Source organism: Malania oleifera, chromosome 1 (assembly GCF_029873635.1).
Source record: "Malania oleifera isolate guangnan ecotype guangnan chromosome 1, ASM2987363v1, whole genome shotgun sequence".
NCBI classification, from domain to species: Eukaryota; Viridiplantae; Streptophyta; class Magnoliopsida; order Santalales; family Ximeniaceae; genus Malania; species Malania oleifera.
In genome coordinates, this window is record NC_080417.1 from 31812162 (window position 1) to 31819425 (window position 7264).

Sequence of the window (7264 nt, forward strand, 5' to 3'; positions counted from 1 at the left end):
TTTACCATTCATTGTAGAAAATTTCAAAACTCATGACAACACTTCCATATATCCATTTACCACAACAAAAAACGTAAGAGAGATATGCATTCTTTTAACCAACTTATGTAGATGTGAGGAGTTTCAATGCTTTATAGTAGAAGAAAAGAAAACCCCAATGGATGGAGTTAAATGTTTTCATCAAGTTTACCTTGAGAGCAATTTTAGGAGAATTAGCATTTAAATGATGACCTTGCAATAGCTCTTGAGTCAAAAGAATATTATCATGAATACTTCTCCCTTTAATAAATGTTATTTGATTTAGAATGACAAAAGATGTAACACACTATAGCAATCTATTTGTTATTATTTTAGTCAAAACATTTGTAAACAATATTACAACAAGCAATAGGTCTAAACTCTTTAGGCTAAGAAGAAATCTTGATTTTTTGGCTATAAAACTGAAAGAGTATGATTCACATTCTTAAGTAATTTTGAATCCTCGAAAAAACAAAGAATGACATTTGTGACATCCTTCCCTACCATCTACCAATAGCTTTTTATAGAGTTTGGAATTGAATAATAGACATAAGTTTAGCATAATTACAAGAGTTTTTTGGGATAGTTATAAGTAGTTAATGGGCGTTTTGAAATAATAATGGGTAATTATGAGGATAAATTTGATATTTTTTTAAAAAATAAAAAAGACTCATAATGAGGAATCTCTTTTATAATATTAGAGATTAGAGATACAAATAAATGAAACTAGCCATGGGCATGCCGTACATGTATGCTCCATGACACTTTATTTTTAAAATAGTTTTTAAGATTATAAAAAAAATAGTCAAATGTTAAAAAAATATTTTAATTTTTAATTTTATATTTGTTATAAATATTTTAAAGAAAATTATAAGGATATTTTGAGTAATTATAAATATATTTTGAGATAATTTATAAATAATTAGAAGAATAAACATAACGTTTTAAAGAAAAAGACGGTAAACATGAGGGCAATACCTTCTAGCGCCATTTCAAATAGTTTAAGTTAGAACATTGTAGCACAGCGAAACAACTCGGTCCCATGGTCTAGTGGTCAGGACATTGGACTCTGAATCCAGTAACCCGAGTTCAAATCTCGGTGGGACCTGTTCAGCTGCCTTTTGTCATTTTAATTTGGAGCAAGCTCCACGCCGGCTAAGAAAACCTGACCAAATGGCTTGTTATATACATATAAAATACTAAATTTAACAGAAAACGCTAGTAACAATGAGTAAATTATTTTACCTCTTACAAATTTTTATATTTAAACTTCCAAAATGTAAAAGATAGTTTTTTTTAGCAAATCATATATATATATAGCAAACCATATAATTCTCTTAATATTATTTTATAAGTATTGGAAAATTATTTACACATTAATTATGTTTCTTAAAACTACACATTTATTTTGGTCACCTTAAATACTTCATGTGTCTAATAACTTATTTATAATAGTCTAAGAGTTACTCATTTTTCTAATATAGAATTGGTTTTTTTTTTTTTTTTCAATACAATAGTGTCCAAGACACTAGCTTGATGGAGTCAACCAATTTACTACGATAATAAACTCATATTTATATTATTATTCACTTAAATACTATTGTTTAATCTCAATTAGAAATGTCGACATTGGGTTTTATGAGTTCGTATAGGTTGTCAATAGTTAGTTACTATTTTGAAATCAAATAAGTGTAGGATATTAAACCATTAATTCGTCTAACTTACCCCTTTTATTTTTGAAAACGAAGTTGACACTTTATTTTAATTTTTAAAAAGGGAAAATAAAAAGAAAATATTTTAAAAAGATTAGATTCGGAAGTACATTTATGAATTAATAAACGAGGGGTCACGTGTTACCTATTTAAAAATGATTATATATTTTAATTTTTTTAAATTTATTTTTTAAAGAAAAGTACTTATTTTATTTATTAAATCTTTAAAGAAAAGCACTTATTTCATCCGTTCAGCCACACCATTTTGCTAAGGCGTCCGACGAACTGTAAAATTTCTCTTAATGCCCTGCTCCGCCCAAAACTCCATTAACCGAAAATCAGCGTAGTCAGTCCCATTATCCGACCTTAAATATTTGATTCTTCTCCCTGTCATGATTTCCACTTCAGCCTTCCAAATCTTAAACTTGACAAACGTATTAGATTTGTGACGCATAAAGTAAACCCAAACTTTCCATGAGTAATTATCAATGAAACTCACATAGTACACATGTCCACTGTTTGATGCAACTCTTACTGGGCCCCACATATCTGAATGTACATAGTCAAGAATTCTTTTCTTCTTGTAAGTAACTGATCTGAATTTTGCCCTGTTCTATTTTCCAAGAACACAAAACCTACAAAATTTCAACTAACACGTTTTCAAACCTTTCAACAATTTTCTCTTGTGTAGTTCTTTCATGTCATGTTCTCTCATATGCCTAAGACGCATATGCCACAAGATGGTCTCATCTAATTCAACATCCACAGCTGCAACTCCACCTACAATGGTAGTTCCGTGCAACGTGTAGATATTTCCATCCAGTTTCTGCCCTTTCATTACAGTCAGATTACCTTTCCATACTGTCAAGACTCCACCTTTGGACTTATAATTAAAGCTATTATAATCCAAAGTGCCAAGAGATATTAAACTCTTTCTCAACTCAGGTATATGTCTTACATTACACAATCTTCTTACAGCACTACCAAACATTTTTATCTTTACATTTCCTATGCCAACGATCTTACGAGAAGCATCATTACCCATAAGAACTAATCCAAAATTTACTAACCAATAAGTGTTGAATCACTCCTTGTTTGGAGTCATGTGATAAGAATATGCCGAGTCAAGTATCCAAGAGTCTGTTAGATTATCCGACTCCGTTGAAACTAATAGAACATCACCATCCGCTGAATCCTCTTTTTGAACAACATTCACAGATTTAGAAATCCCCTCATACTTATTAGCATTTCCCTTCTTCCAATCCGAACACTCCGGTTTCACATGCCCCTTTTTGCCACATTTATAACACTAGATTTCCTTCTTCTTCTTCGATTAATTCCGGGATTTCTGATTAGACCCATTTTTTTCTTATTAATATAAGAATTTTGATGCAACTCAGAATCAGAACCCCTTTTTAATCCAACAATTTCAAAGAGTTTTCCCCCTAACAAAGTTGTGATCAAGAATGAGCTTTAGGAGAATTTTAGCATAGAAATCATGTATTGCTTGAATGTATTCTTCATTTAGTAAGGAAGGTATTTATAGACATTTTTAAGGAAAAGTTTCCTTATTTAACATGTAGCATTTAGGTAACTTTTCAAAAAATATTAAGTTATAGAATTAATTTTTGAAAATCTTCCATTTAGGTAACTTTTCAAAAATTATTAAATTATAGAATTAATTTTTAAAATCTTCCATTTAGGTAACTTTTCAAAAAATATTAAATTATAGAATTAATTTTTGAAAAATTTCCCGCAAGTTTGAAATTCAAAAATTCTCCGCAGAGTTAATCGACTGACTCACTCGACTGGGTCACTAACTCACTCGACTGGGTTGCTAGTCAGTCGGCTGGGTAGTCCTCCCTTTTCAAATATTTTCTATTTTTGATTTTTGTAAAATCAAGTTTACTTGAAAAACTTAATTATGACTTTTCAAAAACATGTTCAAGAGTTTTTTTTTTTTTTTTAAGTGCTGGTCTCTAAGTTTTTGTATCTTAAAGAGTTTCACATATCTGAATAGTGATGACTTGAATAACTTACAAATAGCCTTTTAAGCATGATCTCCTTAATCACTAAGTTTTGCAGCCTCTTGTGGTTCAGTCTTTACTTCAAAGTTTGCTTGGCCTTTAAGCTCTTCATGTATCTTTTATTTCTTCAATATTCTGAGAAGCTTTCATTTGATTGACTTTGATCTCCAGCTTACTTTCATGATTAATCGTGAGTGTCTTTTTACTTAAACCTGAATTAAAACCACTCAACAACGCATGTTAAAATATCCTTCACTTTGTTATTATCAAAACAAGATTGAAAGCTCAGTTAGGCTAACTAACTTGAACTTAGGTTCTCTAAAGTTCAGTCTCGAACCCTAGACCCAAACTTGGGTTCGAATCCTTTGATACCCACCAAAGACTCGAATCCATTTACCCGAGACAAGCCCACAAACAGCTCGGTCCACTCCCCATTTTTAAACTAGGCCTGGGTTCAGTTTAAAAAAGAAGGCCAAAGCCCAACTCAAAAGAGCCACCCAGACTCGTACCCATTTTTAAAAACACCCCAACCCACTTGTTTTAAAAAATTTAACCTAGCCCATTTAAAAATAACCGAAGCCAATTGTTTCAAAATTTAACCTAGCCCATTCAAAAATAACTGAAGCCCATTGTTTTTTAAAAAAAATTTAACCCATCGCCCATTTAAACACACCAGTGACCCAAGTTCATTTTTAAACACATTTGACCCAAGCCCAAAACCAACACGTGCCTTAGCCCACTCGGGCTTCCTCGAGTCCTCAACTCACCAGATTGACCCATGCAAGCCAACATGGGTGTGAATCACCAAGGTGAAGACGAGTTGACTCGTCTTACACCTAAAAGCTAAACTCAAAAACCCTAAGCCTACTAGATCTAACTAGCCATAACCCTAGACTCACACAGACACAAGCAAGTGCATAGAGCTCTGTTTTCAAGCCAAACAGATCGAAACACACAATCCAATATCCAGAGCCACTACACTACCACCCACAATCACATGTCACTAACAATTTTTAGAACAAAAACAAAAACAAAAACAAAAAAACAAAAAGAGAAAAATAACTGAGGGGGGACACTTAGCTTTCAGTATCTTCATGATTGCGGTAGACCGTCACCAAGCCTCGATTTGGACTTCTTCCTTTAGGCTACCTCAGAATGCTATGCAGTTCACCCTCGGAATGGTGAATAGCCCTGGGATAACGACTTGATGGTTTAAAAGTGAGGACAGAGAGAGATTTAGAGCTCAATGAGAGAAAGGTGAGGAGGTTGAGGAAGGAAAGAAGATTGAGAGGGATGAAGGAAGAAAGAGAAACCTGCAAATAAATATTAGGGTTTTTGAGATTTAGAAATCTAGGGTTACAAAAGGCTTCGTTCTAAGAGAGATGGAAGAAATGTAGGGTTTCGAATGAGAACAAAGAGGTGAGTAAGGGATTGAGATGATCTTTAGTTTGGGAATCAGAGAAAGGGAAGAACTTAGGGGAAAAGAGATGGGGATTTAGGGTTTTGAAGATTGCAGAAGATGTGAAAGAGAGAACTGAAACTAGAGATTAGGGTTTTCAGAATCTAGGGTTTTACAAAAAGGAGAGGAAGACAGAAGAGATGTGCAAAGGGGAAAGGAGAGAAGTGAGAGAGTGAGAGAGAGAGAGAGAGAGAGAGAGAGAGAGAGAGAGAGTGTGTGTGAGAGAGAGAGAGAGAGAGTGCTGCGAGGATGAGGGAGTGAGAATGAGGAGAGAACAAAAATTTGGGATTTAAATATCTTTATTTTTAGAACATAAGATCACAACACGTGGCACCTAACCCACCATCGATGGGTGACACGTCAGATACATGCGTAGTGAGGTACACACAGCGCTCCTTAATTCGACCGGTTTGTGTTTTCTGTGAATGAGTGGGATTTGTTCACGTCAGCAATCCGTGTGCATGCGTCCTCCAACATTAGATCTCGCCTTCCAATAATGGCTAGGATTACCTCATGTTAGAAGTCAGCATCGGTGACCGCTCCTCCATCCGCCATTCGACACGTGGTTCGCTCCCTGCCACACGTTCAAAGGGGGATGTGGCCGAATCACAATCATCCATTGTGTGTTTCTTTGGAGCAATGAAGATTTTGCCACATTATAGATCTTTACCCGGTCTCTTGAGAACCATTTGAACTGTTTCTGCAGGGAACATCCGTGATTAGGCCACCTTACCAATGCTTGCCTCACCTGCCCCTCCTCCCGCTGTGAGACACGTGGCTCTCTCGCCACGACACATGCAGGACAATACGTGGCCTCCTGATGACCGTCCGATCGTTGCTTCCCAAGAACGGCTATAATGAAGCCACGTTACAGGCCCTATCAGTTCACTCTTACCCATTCGAGAGGCGACACGTGGCACAGCCCTGAACCAGCCTTAAATAGGTTGACCACCCCCTCTATTCGGTTCTTCCTAGAACCGGTCTAGTCCACTAAACTGGTCATGGACCGGTTCTTGTTTTGTCTTTTTTTATATTATTATTTTTACGATTTAAAAATTCACAAAAAAAATCATAAAAATTCAGAAAAATCATTAAAAATCAAGGAAAATTAGGAGAAAATTCTAGAATTATTTTAACTTGACTATTTTCCTTAATTGACTTTTTTTATTTGAAAATTCAGATAATTCACAAAAAAAATTAGGAAAAAATAAAAAATTATACTTTTGAGGTTGGAAAATTGTTTTGCAAACTTTTCATCCCCAAATGATTTCCCAAACCTCCCAAAATAATATTTCCATACTTAGAAAAATCCTATAAGATTTCAAAATTTTGGGAGTGTATTTTGTAAAGTAATTTCTCGATTTTCCATCCTAATGATTTCAAAGGGAGACATGAGCTCTTCGGAGTACGGTATGCCCCCGGTTTTGAGGGAATACTTATATAGTATTTATATTGTGCATTTCTTCACAATTTTTGAAAGGGAGTAATTTCAAAGGTTTATTAAATTTAATTTGTGGGATAATTTTCAATTAATTAGGTACCGTTTGTAGAACAGGCGTGTAAGGGGTGCTAATACCTTCCCCTCGCGTAACCGAACTCTTGATCCTTACTTTGGTAACGCAGACCAATTCTACCCTTAATTAGGTAGTAATCAAGACTTCTAACCACACTCCAAAAGGTTAGTAGTGACTCCACCATTCCATTTTTCATGAAAATTTAAAACCACCTTTTTTAGTTCGCTCTGCTCCGTTTGGGGACGTGGCAACAAATGCCTTAATGACTTTCAATTTAATTGCCAAATTTTGCCCAAGTAGATGACCTTGCACCAGTTAAATTTCCAACCCCTGGTCTTAAAAGGAAGAACACTTAAGAGCCCACTTGAATTTTCTTGAGATAACCAGTTAAGGACATTGAACAAATTGCAACCCAATTAACTTAGGAGCTTAAGGATAGTCCTTTAATAATGCAATATTTCTCCCTTTAAAATCTGGACTTAAATTTTAATTAGAACCCTTACTTTTCAATTAAAGGGACTGGTAAAAATTAGG

General features: G+C 34.6%; 1 non-coding gene across 1 annotated transcript; it reads left to right on the forward strand.

The window, feature by feature from the left end:
- Positions 1-1054: 1054 nt before the first annotated feature.
- Positions 1055-1126, forward strand: TRNAQ-CUG (transfer RNA glutamine (anticodon CUG)). The gene has a single exon. It is a non-coding gene; the product is annotated as a tRNA-Gln (tRNA).
- Positions 1127-7264: the final 6138 nt, after the last annotated feature.